Source organism: Pithys albifrons, chromosome 27 (genome assembly GCF_047495875.1).
Source record: "Pithys albifrons albifrons isolate INPA30051 chromosome 27, PitAlb_v1, whole genome shotgun sequence".
Taxonomy (NCBI): domain Eukaryota; kingdom Metazoa; phylum Chordata; class Aves; order Passeriformes; family Thamnophilidae; genus Pithys; species Pithys albifrons.
In genome coordinates, this window is record NC_092484.1 from 1,127,923 (window position 1) to 1,146,138 (window position 18,216).

The 18,216-nt window shown below is 54.1% G+C and overlaps 1 protein-coding gene across 5 annotated transcripts in view; it reads right to left on the reverse strand.

Annotated features, from left to right (window-relative positions):
• GNG7 (G protein subunit gamma 7) overlaps positions 1-18,216 on the reverse strand; it is a 64,051-nt gene that overhangs the window by 7,843 nt on the left and 37,992 nt on the right. Inside the window, exon 1 of one of the 5 annotated variants that reach the window (XM_071578037.1) lies at positions 1,729-1,830. The exons of the other annotated variants lie outside the window; for them this stretch is intronic. The gene's annotated coding sequence lies outside the window, so the exon portion shown is untranslated. Of the gene's footprint in view, positions 1-1,728; positions 1,831-18,216 lie in introns of those variants that run through there. 5 annotated transcript variants of the gene reach the window in all.

The window sequence follows — 18,216 nt, forward strand, 5'->3', positions numbered from 1 at the left end:
CCCAGGGGGAGGATCCTGCTCTCCTGCTCCAATTTGAAGCGCTCCAAACTAGTGCAGGCGGGATTAGGAGCAGGAAAAGCTCTGTCTCAAAGTCAAGCTCTTTCTAAATTCGTTCTGTGAACTCAAGAGACCTTCACGCTGCAAACAGCTCCCTCCTCATGGCCAAAACAATGTCCACCTGGGTAAGGAATCAGCAGGCAGCTGGGGGAAAAAATCCAAGCAATCTGTGTTTCCAAGTATCTCATGTTTGCAGCAGCACAGGATCACCTGCCTGTACTTTCCCAGCTTCCTGTTTATGGAATGAGGCTGATGAATCAGCCGAGGGTGTTACCTCAGGGAACTTCTGCAGAAACACAGCCTGTGTCCCTGTCCCCACCCCTGTCCCTGCAGCATCCCGGGGAACCCAACCTGGCTGGAGGAGGGACAGCATGGAGAGAGTCCTGCTGCATGGCAGGAATGGTCACACAAGTGTCCTGAAGTCTTTGGCAAGTGGGAGAAGTTTTGTTTCAACTGCTCCTCAGCTCCTCACCATCCCAGTGAATCCTCATTTCCCCTATCCCAGCAATGCCTTTGGCTCTCTCCCAAGGAGCAGAATCAGTTCCTGCTGAGCTCAGGGTTAGAGGTTTTATAGGACCAAACTCTCCAGCAGCAGGTTCTGCTCCCTCCCTGAGGGATCCTTGGGTAGCCAGGAATGAAGCAAACTCACAGTGCAGTTCCTCTTCCCATGTTTACATTTTCAAGGACCCATCTCAGCAGCCCAGGAAGGTCAAGGGCTGCATGTAAAAGCCTCCTCTGGCTGCAGCCTGCAGTGGTTGCTCATCCCATGCATCCCTAGGGATCCTCAGCAGCTCCTGCTCCAGTTCCGGGTCCCACAGCAGGACCTGCATTGCTCCCAGCCCCACAGCGGGTCCAGCATCACTCCCAGTCCCACAGTGGGTCCAGCAACACTCCCAGTCCCAGGTTCCACAGATTCCACAGGGGGACCTGAATCACTCCTAGTCCCAGGTCCCACAGCAGGACCTGCAACTCTCCCAGTCCCAGGTCCCCCATTGGGACCTGCAGCTCTCCCAGTCCCAGGTCCCACAGCAGGACCTGCAGCTCTCCCAGTCCCAGGTGCCACAGCGGGACCTGCAGCTCTCCCAGTCCCAGGTCCCACAGCAGGACCTGCAGCTCTCCCAGTCCCAGGTCCCCCATTGGGACCTGCAGCTCTCCCAGTCCCAGGTCCCACAGCGGGACCTGCAGCTCTCCCAGTCCCAGGTCCCACAGCAGGACCTGCAGCTCTCCCAGTCCCAGGTCCCACAGCAGGACCTGCAGCTCTCCCAGTCCCAGGTGCCACAGCAGGACCTGCACTGGGCTCAGGTCACCCGGCCACGCTCCGGGGCTGCTCCTGGCGGGAGCTGCAAAGGGCTCCTGTTCCCTGAGTGAACAATTAACCAGGCGCGTCATTAGCAACCAGAGGCCATCGATCCACAGGCCCATCTTGGCTCCCCAAGGGCGTCCTCGGGAGTTGGCAAAAGCCAAAACAAACTTTGGAGATGTCTCTTGGACAGGTGTGGAAACAACCTGTGAGGTAAAGGAATCTGGAAAGCAGCCCCAGAGCAGCGGAGTGAGGTGTGTGTGATGTCAGCCAGGGTGACAGCAGGACTGTCCTGTACTCGCACACAGCTCCATTGTCCCTTTGTCCATCTTAAGGAAATCAGTGTTTGGAAAAGGACAGGGATGTGACACCTGCAGCTGGGCCTGGGCAGGAAGCACAGAACAGTCAGGACACCCAGGCCATCTGCACATCCTCCTTCCTCTGCTGGCATCTACTGTGGAGAAATAACCCACAGAGCCAGAATTCCTTCCTGCCAGAGGGGCAAAGCCTTCGGAGTTTGGCTGGGACCCACCTCCTGGCGCTGCTGGTGCCAGGCCAGGGCTGGCTCTGGCCCTGCCGGTGTCGTGACTCAGCAGAACTGCCCCGTTTGTGTTTCGCTGAGTCACCAGCACTCACCACTCAGCAAAAACAAACCTTCCTTGTACTTCTGCCAGAGCACCTTCTGCCTTCCCGGCTCATCCATCCCCCCCTGCTCCCCAGCAGCGTTCCTGGGCTGCCCAGAATGACAGCCACATTTTCGGGAATGGCTCTCGTTGCGTTACCACGTCAGCTCATTTCTCACTCTGTCAGTAAGTGATTCCAGGAGGGATGAAGTCGCCAGATCTTGCAGCTCTCTGGGCTCTTATCCCTGTTCCTCTGGCAGCAGAGGGATCTGGCAGATCCCAGACCAGGGAGGCATGACCAGGGCTTGGGGCTGCAGCAACATTTCCCACCTCTGGTGTAGGATGGTGGATGGAAAATGCTGCAGCACTACAACCCCTGGGAATGAACAGAAATTCAGACAACACAAGAGCACGAGCAGTGACAGATCACCCAGGGGTGTTCCAAGGTCAAGGCCAACACAAACAGCCCTGAGGGAGGTTGTGAAACCTGGACAAGGATCTTGGAGTGCAGGTGAGGGGCACAGCGGGCTCAGGAATGATGTAAACACAACCCAAGGGACACTCTGGCTGCAGCACAAACATCCTGGGAACACTCCTGCCTATTTTAGGAACTGGGAGACTGAGGCCCAACAGTTAAATCAGGATAAATCCTGTAACAATCAGGATTTGCTGTTTTAAACTGGTTTGCATATGGTGGACTAAGAGCAGGTTCAGGATGCTCAGAACCATGTCCTGCACCAGCTCAGCCCCAAATCTCTCCTGGGTTGGGTTCCATCACTAAACAAAAGCATTTCAAGGATCACACCAAGTCTTGTGTTCACATTCTTCATGTTCCTTCCCAAAAAAAGGCTGCTCAGCGTTTCCAAGCAGGTGGGAACTCGGGGCTGTGCCAGGTCCATCCTGCACAGCCCTGACGTCAGAGCAGCACCGACTGACAGCCGGGGTGGCACCTCCGTGTCTCACAGAGCCTCCCTTGTTCCCGAGAGAGTTCTTTCTGTACCAGGCAGGCTGCAAAAGGCTTCATTTGGGCTGTTTTCCCGGGAAGAGACAGCCCAGACCCGCGCAGCTCCTGAGTCAGCCGCGTGCAGCAGCAGCGGGGTGACAGCAGCGGTGACAGAGCGGTGACAGCAGCGGTGACACAGCGCTGGCTCTGACGAGCAGTGACTCAGCAGCCGCTCCGTGCTGGAGCAGCCGCCTCCTCCATCCATCGGAGATCTCTGCTGGCTCCGAGCAGCCTCTGCCCTTTCATCCAGTTCCACCCCTGCGCCGGCGGCGCTTCCCGGCCCCGCCGGATCGCGCTGGGATTGCGGGTCACGGCGGGACGGGCTCGGCACGGCCCCGGCCCTGCACCGAAACACGGATCCAGGTCACGAGGGTGAAACTGGCACCGGGAGCCAGGGCCTGCCCGAGCCTGCTCTGCCCGACACCAGCCTGCTCATTCATCCATCACTGCCTGGCACAATCCCCGTTCCCTTCATCCCTGGGTGCCACCTGCCCGCTCCGCTCCGGCAGGAGAGTTACGACACGGGACAAATATGCACTGATCCCTCTCGTTTCGGAGTGGATGCTTCCCATACCTCTCATAGCTGGGAGCTGCCACTCCTTGCAGGGTGAATAAACACCGAATATCTGAGTAATTGCCCGAGTTATGCTGGTTTTGGCTTCCTCCCTCCCCTCCAAATGTGGGATTGGTGCTTATGGATGTGCCCGTGGGAAGCACCGGGAGAGCAACTGCATCTTCCCCGCTCGGGGAGGTGGGATGAGGGACCGGGACACGCCGTGCTGGGAAGGGATGTGGGGGGATTGTCAGGGAAGGACACGGTCCTGAATCTCAGCCTTAATCAAACTGTGCTTTTAGCTAATTAAAGAGCGTTTTCCCCCCCCCCCGCCATATCCACAGCATCCCGTACTGCGACGATCCCAAAAACAGGAGCCGCGGAGCTGCAGGAAGGCAACTCCACCCCTGCCCGCAGCCCGAGGGTGTCCGAGCCCCTCCAGAGCCCCTCCAGGGCCGGAGCAGCTCCTGCCCAGGTGGGAGGCTGGATCCCCTCCTGGAGCAGCGCCAGGCACCGCAGCGGAGCCACACCGAGCGATCCTGGAGCCCGACTGGTGCCAGGAAAGAGGGGGAGACGAAGGGGGAGCCTGGGACTGGGATCCCAGTGTCAATCCCTGCTTTTAGGGATGACCTCATGCTTTTTTGGAACAGAGAGCGGCTGTTGGGGCCGTGGCATTTACTCCTTGTCTGGGCAGAACAAAGCTGGCTCCATTTTCCTTTTACACTTCCTGAGCAGCAGCTCCACAGCTCAATGAGCCATTGAATTTTTTCCTGAGTGCAGCAATTTTTAATTCTTTTTTTACTCCCCTCCTTTAAGACCTCCAGATTTCTGTGGCGTGGGACAATGCTCAGGAGAGCACAGCCAGGACCTGAGCCCAGGAGCCATCCCAGGGTGGGAAACTCCTTAGGGACGACTGGGCTCGGCTCTGCCTCTTGCTCAGGATGGGGGTTTATCCACATTTTGGAGTTGAAACCGTCCTGCTGATTTTCCACACCTTCTCCTGCAGCTTGACCAGCACCAGGAGCTCTGGGATGCCAAAGTGTTTCACTGGGGAAGAAACACATTTCCAAAGTACCCAGGAGCTCCTTTAGGTTTGCAAACTGTCCCTCCCCAGATAAATTACAACCTCCTTACAACAGGTTGTAACTAGGCCAGGTATTTGAAGACATTCCATGTCCCTCCTGCAGCTCCTGCCTGGCACAGATGGACCCTTTGGAGCTCCAGCTTCCAGCCCAATTTTAATAAATTAGAAGCTTAAAATTCCATCATTACCAGGTCAAGAGAAACCTTCTCTTCAATTTCAGGTTCACACTGAGAACAGCCTGAGTTTGGGGGTTGATTTTTCCCCAAATTCAACCTCTCAGGATGGCCCTTCCCAGGTGGGAACCACCTGAATCCACAGCTCAGCTTTGGGAGGTTTTATTTGAGGCACAGAAGTAAATCTGCTTTTTGCACAACCCAGGTGGGAAAGCAAAGGTGTTTGTTCCTCTCTCTGTGTTGCACCAAGTGGAATCTTCAGGGTTTCCCTGAGGGAATGCAGCATTCCTAAGGCAAGGGGTGTCTCCAAGGCTGGTGGCACAATGCAGAGTGTTGGGACACAGTCACAGTGACACAGGGCACGGATTTGGTGCCCCAAAATTCTGCCCAAATTTCAGAGGAGGGTTTGCTCGCAGGTGGTTGGAAGAGAAGGATGGCACGGCTGCTTCCCATTGGATATTCCTGGATATCTGTATGGATGGAGGGGAGGACCTGTCAGGTACAGCTCTGCCTTTAGCAGCTGATCCAATAATTGCTTTAACATTTCTTCTCTTGAACTGCCCCAGTTTCCAACCAGGCAAGGATTTTGGAAGGAGAAAGCATCCCTAGGGATGTGCAGCTCCATTTCCTTCCCATTAGAGGCCATGATTACCTGGCTGGGAGGGCATGGAATCCTGCAGGTCACATCTGCCAGCAATGCTGCAGAACATTCCAGAGCCCTTGTTTCCAGGCAGTTCCCTCCAGGGTCATCCCTTATTCCTGGGCAGCCTGGAGCCCTTCCAGGGGACTCATCCTTTTTTTCCAGGGAAGCCTGAAGCCCTCCAGGGGACTCACTCCATGTTTCCTGAGCAGCCTGGAGCCCTTCCAGGGGACTCATCCTTTTTTCTGAGCAGCCTGAAGTTCCTCCAGTGGACTCATCCCTTTTTCCAGGGAAGCCTGAAGCCTCCCAGGCAACTCACTCCTTGTTTTCTGAGCAGCCTGAAGCCCCTCCAGGGCACTCATCCTTTCTTCCTGAGCAGCCTGGAGCTCCTCCAGGGGATTCATCCCTTTTTTTTCCAGAGCAGTTTGGAGCCCCTCCAGGGAACTCAGGCTGCAGGATTAGCTCTGGCTGGAATCTCCCTTCTCCCTAATTTCCCTGCACAGGTGTGGTGCCAGCTGGGTGGGGATCTCTGGCAGCGCTGCCAGGGCAGTTCCACCCCACTCCCTGCTCCGTGCCCTGAGTCACTGGAGCACATTCCAGCCTTATTTTTAGATCACATATTAAAAATTAAAAAAAAAAAATAAAAGCAGAGTGCAAAGGTATTTCCATCAGCTGTTCCCAGGAGCCATTGCCCAGGGACTGGGACACACCAGCACCAGGGCTGGGGGTTGGAAATGCAAAGCCGGGGGCACCTGAAGGTTTCCTTGGCTGTGGATGTGGATGTGGAGCACAGAACGGGCTCCTGGGGGGATCTGGATAGCCCTGGAAGGCCTGGAGCACCCCTGGGTTCATCCTGTGCTTGCACAAACCATGGCAAGAACTCCTGAGCCTCCCAAAATCCTGGATCTCCTTCCCAGCATGAAAACCCGAACTGCAAACACACTGCTCTGTCCTGCAAGGGAATCACCTGGCTTGGCTCCCCTCTTCCAGCAGCAAATCCATGACACCAGCACACCAAACCCCAGCAATCCCACTAAAATCTTCATGGCTTTGCTGTTAAATTGTTATTTCCACATGAAATTGTTTAGGAAGGGATAAACTTCCAGGTCTTTGAGCCCACACATTGCAATTGCCCAGTGCAATTCCCACTCAGGCTCCAATTATGGCCTGAAAAGGAAGAGGTTCCAACCTGAGGATTCCAGAGGGCAGACTGGGAACTAAATTTGTCTCTCCTGGCTGGACCACCATGGAATTTGTCCTGGCCTGGGAGGGCTCTACAGCAGCTCCACATTCCATGGGAACAGATAAAGACTAAGCAGGAAGCTGGGCTGTGGCATGGGAGGATTAAGTTAGAGAAGGAGATAAAAGAAGGGGAAGTTTAGGCTGAATATCACAAAAACTTCCTGAGAACTTCCCATCACTCCCGAGATCTGAGCTGGGAAACACCCCAAGCTTTGGTGCTCAGGCTGTTTAAAGCCAGGAGGGGAAGTTTTACCACAGCACAGAGTTTCATTCCCATTTTATGGAGCACACAAAGGCTCTTCCATGAAGTCCCAGGGATTTATGAGCCTCGTGTGCACAAGTTACTTCGTGGTGAGCTCGGCAAATCCACTGGGATCTCCATCCCAGCATCAACTCTGCTCCATGGGCTGAGAGGTGGGAAGGCTGGGAAGTGACTTTGGATTTTTCTAAGCAAATATCCCAAGAGGGAGAACCCTCTGAGTGAGGCAGCCACGCTCATCCTCCCCCCCAAACCTGAAACAGAGCAGAGAGACCACGTGGATGCAACATAGGAGGTAGAGGAATGGGAGGATGGACCTGGATCTGCTCATTAAAACAGGGATAGAGTCAGGGAGAACAACTGCCAGCCCCCCAAAATCCCACCCTGTGTGGAAGTGGAGGACCTGTGGGCACTGGGAGTTGTGTCCACAGTGTCCTGGATCGGGTATTTCCTTCCCTGTTGCCCAATCCCAAACTTTCCAGCTCAGTTTAACACATGCCTTCACTCTCCACCTGGGACACCCAACCCTGGGATAGGTTGGGAATGGTAAAAGGAGATGCCAAACTTTTATAAGGGAAAAGGAAAGAAAAGCAGAGCTGAGTGCACAGGTGAGTGAGGAAAACAGCACAGAATTCCCTCCTGGAGCTGCACTATTACAGGAACAAATCCCTGACACAGTCACTGTGATGTCCAGATAAAATTTCATCCTTTATCTTATCCCAGGAATAAGTGTTTTCCCTTTGCAAACAGCCCAAATCCTCCCGTGCCACACAGGGATCAGATGAATTCCCAGCCACCTCTCTCCTGCAGCACCAAGATTTAATTTGTATCATCCCAAACTTATTTTACCTCTCCCCAAAACAGGATCACGTGTTTGGAGGAGTGTTAAGTCACAGGGAATTTAGGGAAGATTACGGGAAAACCCTGAAATAGGAACTCGAGGCAAACCCTGTGAGGACGAGCCCTCAGAAGGATCTTTGTGCCAATTATAGTCTCTGTGGACTCCAAGATTCCAGGATTTTGTGGGATTCCAGCGAGTGGCTGAGTGTGTTTATGGAGCTTCCCCCAGCTCTGAGTGCTGGGGAGGGAAAGGGCTCCAAGTTTGGGTTCGAGTTTTCACTGTGGAAAGAGTTTTTGGTGGGAATTACATCAGAACCACAGGATACAATCCGGGCATTGTGTGGCTGGCACAGCTCACCCAGGGCTCTGCTGGAGGAGGGAACTGGGAGTTACTGGGGGGAATGGAGCTGGGAGGAACCTCCCCAGCACAAGGTGCCCCTCAGCCACCTTTTTGGGATTTATGGGAAAAGAAAGGGTTTGTTCCTGGCATTGCTGCAGCTCTTACACCTCCCTGCATTCAAATCTCACCTCAAAGCAGCTGCACAGTCTCCAGCTGCTAAACCTGACACCAGTTACCCCAGTAACCAACACCAGTTATCCCATTAACCAACACCAGTTACCCCAGTAACCAACACCAGTTATCCCAGTAACCAACACCAGCTACCCCATTACCCAACACCAGTTATCCCAGTAGCCAACACGTTATCCCATTCACCAACACCAGTTACCCCATTCACCAACACCAGTTACCCCATTACCCAATACCAGCTACCCCTGTAAACCTGACACCAGTTACCCCATTACCCAACACCAGTTACCCCATTAAACCAACACCAGTTACTCCAGTAACCAACACCAGTTACCCCAGGAACCAACAGCAGTTACTCCAGTAGCCAACATCGTTACCCTGTTAACCAACACCAGTTACCCCAGTAACCAACACCAGTTACCCCATTACTGCAATACCAGTTATCCCATTAAACCAACACCAGTTACCCCATTACCCAACACCAGTTACCCCAGTAACCAACACCAGTTCCTCCATTACCCCAACACCAGTTACCCCATTACTGCAACACCAGTTACCCTGTAAACCCAACACCAGTTACCCCATTAACCAACACCACCTACCCCAGTAATCCAACACCAGTTAGCTGATTAACTCAACACCAGTTACCCCAGTAACTCAACACCAGTTACCCCACTAACCAATGCCAGTTACCCCATTAACCAACACCACTTACCTCAGTAACCCAACACCAGTTACTCCATTAACCAACACCAGTTACTCTGTTAACCAGCACCAGTTAGCCCCTTAACCCAACATCAGTTACCCCATTAACCAGCACCAGTTAGCCCCTTAACCCAACATCAGTTACCCCATTAACCAGCACCAGTTAGCCCATTAACCAGCACCAGTTAGCCCATTAACCAGCACCAGTTAGCCCTGTTTCCTTGTTTCCGACCCTCTGCAGCAACACTTCCAGCCCCGTCCTGTCCCAGCAGGTTCCAGCCCCAATCCCAGGTGGGATCCCTGGAGCTGAGGGTGTTTTCCCCCAGAACTGGCACAGTTCCAGTGGAAGGAAGAGCAGCCTCCTGATCCCACACAGGTGGGAATCAGCCTGGGAGCAGAAATCACCACAATTCACTGACATTTAACCTCTTCTGCCTCTTCTCTGCACACACAGAGACCTTTCCTTACTCCTCCGAGGGCAGTGGGATCCAGGGGGACCCCCTGACCCTGGTGGCACTGCAGAGGTGGCACAGTGAGGTCACCTGATGCCTAAGGACAAGATATCCCACCCTGAGGGACTCATCCATCTGCTCCAGCGTCACTCCCTGACTTCCAGAACAGCATTCAAGGCTGATTTATTCCTTTCCAGGCTTTTGTCTGCGCTGAATCTGAGGAGTTGGGGGTGGATTCTCCCCCTTCATCCCACTTCCTGCAGTGTCAGAAATCAAAGGGATAAAGCCCCACGTGTGCCCTTGAAGGCTTTGGGAATACATGCCACCATGGGATTAATCATCTCTCCTCCCTGTGGAGGGGGATGATTTCCTGTAGTGGATCCGGTTTCATTCCCATGTCTGCACGAGGGGAGTGTTTGCATCCACCAGGCTTGGAAAACAACAACAGAAGTGACAAAACAGCTTGAGGTTACGGCAGAAATATTGACTTTGAAACGAAATCCCTTCTGTTGAAGGCAGGGAGATAAGGAATCCTCCCTGCAGGACTCCTGTCCCTCAGCTCCCCGTGCTGGGAAGCAGCTGATGCTGAGCAAACAACAAAAGTGCTGACTGGCCCCGGGATGAGTCTCAGAGTGTGGAGAAACCTCTGGGGAATGGGAGCCAAGAGCATTCCAGCCTCTCCTGTGTGACTTCAGAGGCTCCCACAGGGTTGGCTGCAGCTCACCTGAAGCAGCTCCAAGGAAAACATCCATCACGGGGTATTTTGGGCTGTCAGAGACACTCTCTGTGTCCGGGAAGGCTTTGGGAAGCCACGTTCTCCAAACCAGAGCATTCCCAGCACTTGCCTCCTGCTGCTCCTGTTTGCCACCATGGGCTGTGACTACAAGGTTGGCCAAGTCAGTTAAAAGAGAATTGCAAACTTCTCTGCTCAATTCTCTGTCCAGGTATCTCCCAGGACAGACAACAACCCCTTGGAGGCCTTTAAATTACATTTCTTAGCAGAATTTTTAGCCCATCTCAACAAACAGACTTGAAACATCAACTAACATCAAGTGGCACTTGCTCCACTCTGCCAAAACCACAGAAAATCTGGTTTTCCAGGCTCATGGATGAGACCTTCAGTGTGAGCTGCTCATGAGGATTTTCCCCTTTGCCTTAAACCCCAATTCTCACCCAGGAACAGCCCCATGGAAACCTCTGCCCTGGGTCACACCTGCTTGGCTTCCCCACCACAGTTTTTCTGCTGCTGGGTTTGCAAATGTGGTTTTACTCCAGCAGTGAAGAGTTTACAAAGCTGTGGGGGAGGTCACACTGCAAACCCTCTCTGGGGTGAGTTTGGGTGCAGCAAAACAGGCCAAAAATCCTGAATTCCACTGGAGTCAGTGAAGAAATCAGGCACAGGGAGAGCTTGCAAAGGCCTTTCCATCCCCGTGAAACTCAGGTGTGGAATGTTCACCTGCTGCTTTCCCCACAGAGTCACCTGGGAGATGCCAAGCGAGCTGTAAACAGCCCTGGAGTGGAACAACAGGGTTTCAAGGGCAGGAGACCGACAGCAAAACTCTCTGCAGACATTCTGGTGCCACCCCTGACTCAAGGCCAGCGTGCCCCGAAAAACACAGCGCCCAGACAGGCTCTTGCCAAAGCAAGTTCAGTGTTGCAACACAACTGGAGAGAGGGATCGACTCCAGAGCCGACAGAGACACATCCAGACATGGAGCACCGGCCTCGGGCAGGGAGAGAGGAGCAGCTCCCACTGAGCCAGCCCTTCCCTGACCTTGGAGAGGAACAAACACCGGCCCCGGCCCTGCTCACACCTCACAGGCTGATGGGGAGCTCCTGATGGCTGGGAGCAGGAAGGGAAGCGATCCAGGATGGAATGAAGCAACGTGGGGGATTGTGTAACTCCCGGGATGCTGAGGAGGTGCCGGGCTGGGATGAGGGAACAGGTTTAAGGGGTGCTGGGATGAGGGAACAGGTTTAAGGGGTGCTGGGATGAGGTAACAGGTCCAAGGGGCTGCTGGGCTGGGATGAGGGAACAGGTCAAGGAGCTGCTGAGCTGGGATGAGGGAACAGGTCAAGGAGCTGCTGGGCTGGGATGAGGGAACAGGTTTAAGGAGCTGCTGGGCTGGGATGAGGGAACAGGTTTAAGGGGCTGCTGGGCTGGGATGAGGGAACAGGTCCAAGGGGCTGCTGGGCTGGGATGAGGGAACAGGTCAAGGAGCTGCCAGGTTGGGATGAGGTAACAGATCCAAGGAGCTGCTGGGCTGGGATGAGGGAACAGGCCAAGGAGCTGCTGGGCTGAGATGAGGGAACAGGTCCAAGGAGCTGCCAGGTTGGGGTGAGGGAACAGGCCAAGGAGCTGCTGGGCTGGGATGAGGGAACAGGTATGTCCTGGTGGAAGGCTCCCCTCCAGCACCAGCCCAGTGCTGAACAAAGCAAAGCCACAGAATCCCAGGAACACCGAGGTTGGAAAAAGCCTCCAGGATCGAGTTCAACCTGTGCCTGATTCCCACCTTGCCCCAGAGCACTGAGTGCCACATCCTTGGACACCTCCAGGGATGGGGACTCCAAGCCTCCCTGGGCAGTCCCTTCCAATGTTTAACAACCCCTTCCATGAGGAAATTCCTCCTGAAACATCCCAGCACCACGGCACAGCTGGACACAATGCCCCAGACACTCCAAGGCTGGAGTTGCTCATGTCTGGGGATGGGCTGCAATAAATACAGGTGTTTTTTTGCCAACAAAACCCCCAAGTCCTCTGATCCCACCCACTAATTAGTTGTGGACTCTTCATCTCTAGAAGTGTCCAAATCCAGGTTGGACAGGGCTTGAAGCAACCTGGTCTATGGAAGGTGTCCCTGCCTCTGGCAGGGGTGGAACTGGATGGACTTTAAAGTCCTTCTAACCCAACTCATTCCAGGACTCTATAATTAACACCTCACTGCTAACTAAGCCTCAGAAGTCCAAACTGAGGATCTTTTCCCTAAGGCAGGAACCTCACCCGAACCAGGAGAGTTCAGACCTGGTGGGAAGCAAAGACCTCAAAATTTTAATTACTCCCTTCAGGCCTAACAAGCAGCTTGAGGATCCTGGGGGGCACTCTGAGCTGAGCTGCTCATTCCCTGTTTGCATTTGGGAACCAGCTCATTCCCATTCCACTGGACATGTGAGTGACCTTTTGCAGCAGAGCCATCACATGAGTGCAAAAGCTGCTGTTTTCCTCCTCCACCCATCAACACAGTCCTGTGACTTTCCCTCCTCAACTTGTTTTCATTCCTGTTGGAGCTACAGAGGGGAAAAACGATGGTTGGGAGAAAAGTCACAACAGGTCAGCAGAGCTGGGCCCCCCTCCCTCCCTCCCCAAATCATCCAGAGCAGCAAAAAGAGGCTCCATCCAAACCGGGATGAGGCCACACTTTGCTCAGCCTGATGACTCTTGTGCACTTGTTTTAACCACCCAAAGAATCCCCTTCAAAGAAAAGGCCACTCTCTCCACGGCTGTTTTCCTGCGAAAGCCCGGCCTTTTGGTTACACTGATGACTGAAACATCATGTGAGGGTTTGCAAGAGGGAGCGACTCCCACGCCGGGGCTGGAATCTGCTGGGCAGACACGGAGAGGAAGCACAAGGTCGTTCTCTTTTGTGTCTCTTACAGGAAGAGGAGTCACGTTGTGCTGGCAGAGCTCCAGAGCTGAGCTCAGGGCCCGGGCTGGGAGGCTAAAAAAGGAGCTTCCCTGCTGTGTGAAAGGGCTGGAGCAGGAGGAGAAGGCACGGGAGGGACCTGCCCTCAGGCCACAGGCAGCATTTGGCTCTCTGGGGTTTCTGTTTAGGAAATTGTCCACCACAGGTTCGAAAAAACAGATTTGGGAGCTGCCAAACTGCTCATGTGACCTAATTGGGGCATTCCAGGACCTGAAGGGAGCCCACAAGAAAGATGGAGGGAGCTACTTACAAAGGCCTGGAGTGCCAGGACACAGGGAATGGCTTCCCACTGCCAGATGGGATATTGGGAAGGAATTCCTGGCTGTGAGGGTGGTGAGACCCTGGCACAGGTGCCCAGAGAATCTCTGGCTGCCCCATCCCTGGAAGTGTCCAGGGCCAGGTTGGAGCAACCTGGAATAGTGGAAGGTGTCCCTGCCCTTGGCAGGGAGTGGCATGAATTGGGCTTTAAGGTCCTTCCAACCCAAACTGTTCTGATTCCCTGATTCCTGAATCCACACATTCCCCATGGAACAGATGCCACCCTCCTCTGCTTCCCCTGCACACACCTGAGCACCCCTGGCACCCACTGACCTGCACCTCCAAGGAAACTCTCCACCCACATTCCCTTTCAGTTCAGGAATTAAGGCCTCCTAAGGCACCTCCACGTAAAACTGGACCTGCTGAGCCCAAATAACTGGAGACAGATTTGCTGGAACAGCGAGTAGCAGATCTCCCACCCTCAGTCACAGCTCCTCCCTCGTGGGAGTGATGCCTGACAGCCATGGCAGTTTGGAAAAAGGAGCAATCCAGCCCAGTCTTCCCATTTAAATCAAGAATAAAATGTCCCCTTATAAGGTATTTAAGCTCCAGGGCAGGACAGGGTCCAGCTGGGATGAACAGGGACAGGTGCTCAGCACACCTGGGGAGTCCACAACCAAAAATCATGCCTATATATTTTAAAAGGACATGTTTATAAAGCTCAGCAATAAACTCCCAAACCAGAGTTTAAATCTAGAGGAAAACTGGAAACCATCCCCTCTCCAGTGGCAAGGGAAGCCCAACTGGAACAAATAACAGGCTCCTCCTGCACGGGAACCAACGTGATGCTCTGGCTGCCCAATTTATTGGATCCAGCAGCCAGGGACAGGCAGCAGGAAACTCATATCCCATGATAAGCTCACTAACAGAGGGATTAGTGGAATTTTACCAGTTTTTATAATTATTTACACAAATACACCCTCCCTTGCTGGCATTGCTTGTCCAACATCACGTTGCTCGTTGGCAACAGCTCAGGGGGAACTCTGGGGCTGACCCAGAGGTGTTTACATGGCTTGGCTTTGAACTCCCAGCTGCAAAGCCTAATTTGCATCCCTGCTATTTAGTGCTGATTGGGTAGAAAATGGACAAACAATATCTCTGTTCTGCCAGAAAAAGCTGTGCCACCTGCCCAGCTGTGCTGAACCACAGTCAGGGGTTTTGTCACCAAAATGCCACCTCTTAGTGACCAAACCTGGATAAAGATCAAGGAAGGGACTCACCTGGGCTGTGCATACCTGGTGCTGTGATACATAAAGCACAGCTGGTAATCCCTGGCTAATTAACATCTTCATTCAGCAGCTGAAATTAGGAGGGACTCGTTGCCAGGGCGTTGAGAAGGCTCAGGTGACACACACACGCCCTGTCACACACTGTCACCTCCAGCTCATCCTCCTGCCACTGCTGCTTGCCCATTCCAACAACTTTGAGTCCAGCATTTTCTGCTCAGGCACTACAAAGTTTGCAATTACACGTTTTTACCTTAAATCCCACCATATTAAACACCCAACCTGCTTAAACCCTTCTGGATTTCAGTCCTGAATTTAAAACTCCAGGCACACGATCAACTCTGGGCTTGTCAAGAGAAAACAAAACACAAACCCAACCACCTAAATGCAAGTTTGATTGGTGCAAAACTTAATTACAAGTGCTGTTTGCAGCACTGAAGGCAGGGATGGCTCAGCCTCTGCTCAAGCCTCCAGAGAACTATTGACAAGTTCTAAAAGAAAGGGGTGAAATAAAACAAAAATATTTGTAAAGAGTAATGGGATATTTTTTTTCCACCACCACTGGAGAATGTTTTGCAGGCACTTGGCCAGGACCACTTCAAAGGGCCACAAAGCATGTGGGTTCTGCACAGCTTTGAACTTTAATATTAAACACAACACACACACACAAGAGCTGGGCTTGGTGAGGCAGCGGGGACGGGGCTTTGATGCAGCGAAAATACGTCAATGGCTGCACCACTGGGGGGCTGGGGAACCCCCCACAGCACCCCCTGGCATGGCTGGGACCCCTCAGTGGAATGGGGAACCCCCCACAGCACCCCCAACATGGCTGGGACCCCTCAGTGGAATGGGGAACCCCCCACAGCACCCCCAACATGGCTGGGACCCCTCAGTGGGACAGAGAACCCCCCACAGCACCCCCAACATGGCTGGGACCCCTCAGTGGGACAGAGAACCCCCCCACAGCACCCCCAACATGGCTGGGACCCCTCAGTGGGGCAGAGAACCCCCCACAGCACCCCCAACATGGCTGGGACCCCTCAGTGGGACAGAGAACCCCCCACAGCACCCCCAACATGGCTGGGACCCCTCAGTGGGATGGGGAACCCCCCACAACACCCCCAACATGGCTGGGACCCCTCAGTGGAATGGGGAACCCCCCACAGCACCCCCAACATGGCTGGGACCCCTCAGTGGGGCAGAGAACCCCCCACAGCACCCCCAACATGGCTGGGACCCCTCAGTGGGGCAGAGAACCCCCCACAGCACCCCCAACATGGCTGGGACCCCTCAGTGGGACAGAGAACCCCCCACAGCACCCCCAACATGGCTGGGACCCCTCAGTGGGGCAGAGAACCCCCCACAGCACCCCCAACATGGCTGGGACCCCTCAGTGGGACAGAGAACCCCCCACAGCACCCCCAACATGGCTGGGACCCCTCAGTGGGATGGGAAACCTCTCACAGCACTCTCAACATTGCTGGGACCCCTCAGTGGGATAGAGAACCCTCCACAGCACCCCCTGGCATGGCTGGGACCCCTCAGTGGGATGGGGAACCTCTCACAGCACCCCCAATATAGTCAGGACCCCTCAATGGGATGGGGAACCCCCCATGGAACCCCCAACACAGCCAGGACCCCTCAATGGGACTGGGAACCCCCCATGGAACCCCCAACACAGCCAGGACCCCTCAGTGGGCTGAGGAACCCCCCATGGAGCCCTCAATACCACCAGGACCCCTCAATGGGATAGGGAACCCTCTCCCAGGACCCCTTGACACAGCCAGGACCCTTTAATGGGATTGGGAATCCCCCATGGAACCCCCAACATAGCCAGGACCCCTGAATGGGCTGGGAAACCCTCTCCCAGGATCTTCTGCCACAGCCAGGACCCCTCAATGGGCTGGGGAACCCTCTCCCAGGACCCCCTGGCACAGCCAGGGCCCCTTGGTGGGCTGGAGTCTTGCAGACTAAAAATAAAGGGAAGAATGGCAGGATTTAGTATCTTGTGGAAAATGCCAATTTGGGATTGCTGGGGTGGCCAAAAGCTGCTGAGATACTGCTAAAAAAAGCCTGGAGCAGGAGGAGGAGTGCAGTCCTTGGCATCGTGCAGCTCCTCCTCCTCCTCCTCCTCCTCCTCCCACAGCCCCCAGGCTGTGAGTCGTGTCCCACCTCCTCGAGCCCTGAGGACCAGGAGCCCCATCCCAGCTCTCCTCCCCACCACAGGCACCATCATTTGGGGGTGAAAGGGGCAGGAAAAACGTCCCCTGTAAATAAACTGTTCATGGAAAGCACCAGTGACCTGAGCACAACCTGCAGGAGATGGAGAGAGACTGAGCTGTGACCGAGGTGGCACCTCCAGCTTCTGAGCTTTGGTCCCTCATGCCCAGCCCTGGCTCCAAATCCCATTTATCCCCCAAATCCTCCCCCAGGATGAGCCTGTGAGCACACACGTGTGAGCACACACGTCCCTGCAGACAAACACTGCTCGTTCCCGGTGAATCAGCCCCCTGGTGGGACACAATCCCATCTTCCCAAATGTCAGAGTAGGAGTCTGCACTCGGCAGTGCCAGCTCCAGCACCCAGGGATGCAGAGTGGGAACGTGCCTCGAGGAATTAAGTAAGGACAGCCCCAAATTTAGGGGCTGGCTGGACATAAAGTGCCTTAAATGCAGTTTGTTAAAAATAAAGGGTTTGTTTGGAGCTGGCACATGGATGTTGCATCAGCTGGAGACAGATGGCAGGAGCAGGGCAGAGCCTTCCCTTCCTGGGTTTGCTGCCATGTGAGGGGACTCTTCAAGTGACTCTGTTAAATAAATTTTCCAGAGGTTGATTAAGGCAGATCAGTGCTCCATTAATTACCATTCCAAAGGAGCTGAGAATGGACACAGCAGGACAAAGAATCCATGGCATGTCTCACCAGTGGGTTGGTGATATTTGATGACTTGGGACAGGACAGCAGGTTCCTGGCTTTGCAGGGATTCTCCAAGTCTCCCATTACCCTTCAATCACCTATTCCATCAACTCCAGCCCTCACTGCTCCTCCAAGTCCCTGGAAGTGTTCCAGGTCATGCTGGACAGGGCTTGGAACAACCTGGTCTCGTGGAAGGTGTCCCTGCCCATGGGACAAGATGGGCTTTATGGCCCTTCCAACCCAAACCATCCCGGGATTCTGTGAACTCCGTGGATCTCTGTAAACAAAGCCTGAAAAGCCACTCTGAGCCAAGGCTGGAGACTTGTCACGTCGAGTACCTCGGAGCTCAAAGAACATCACACCACCTCCTTGCTCCCACCAGGATCACGTCAAGATTTGGCTGCCAACCCAAAATTGTTGGCAGCAGCAAGAGGACAAAATGCCTCCTGGAATCCCTGAGTGGGACGGGCAGTGACACTCGGCTGGAACTGTGAGCAGAAACCTGCAATATTTCATGAGGCAAAGCCAGAAGCTTGCAGGGAATACCTTCCTGAATTAAACAAATCCAGGTCAGATGTTTGGAAATGGAGGAAGCAT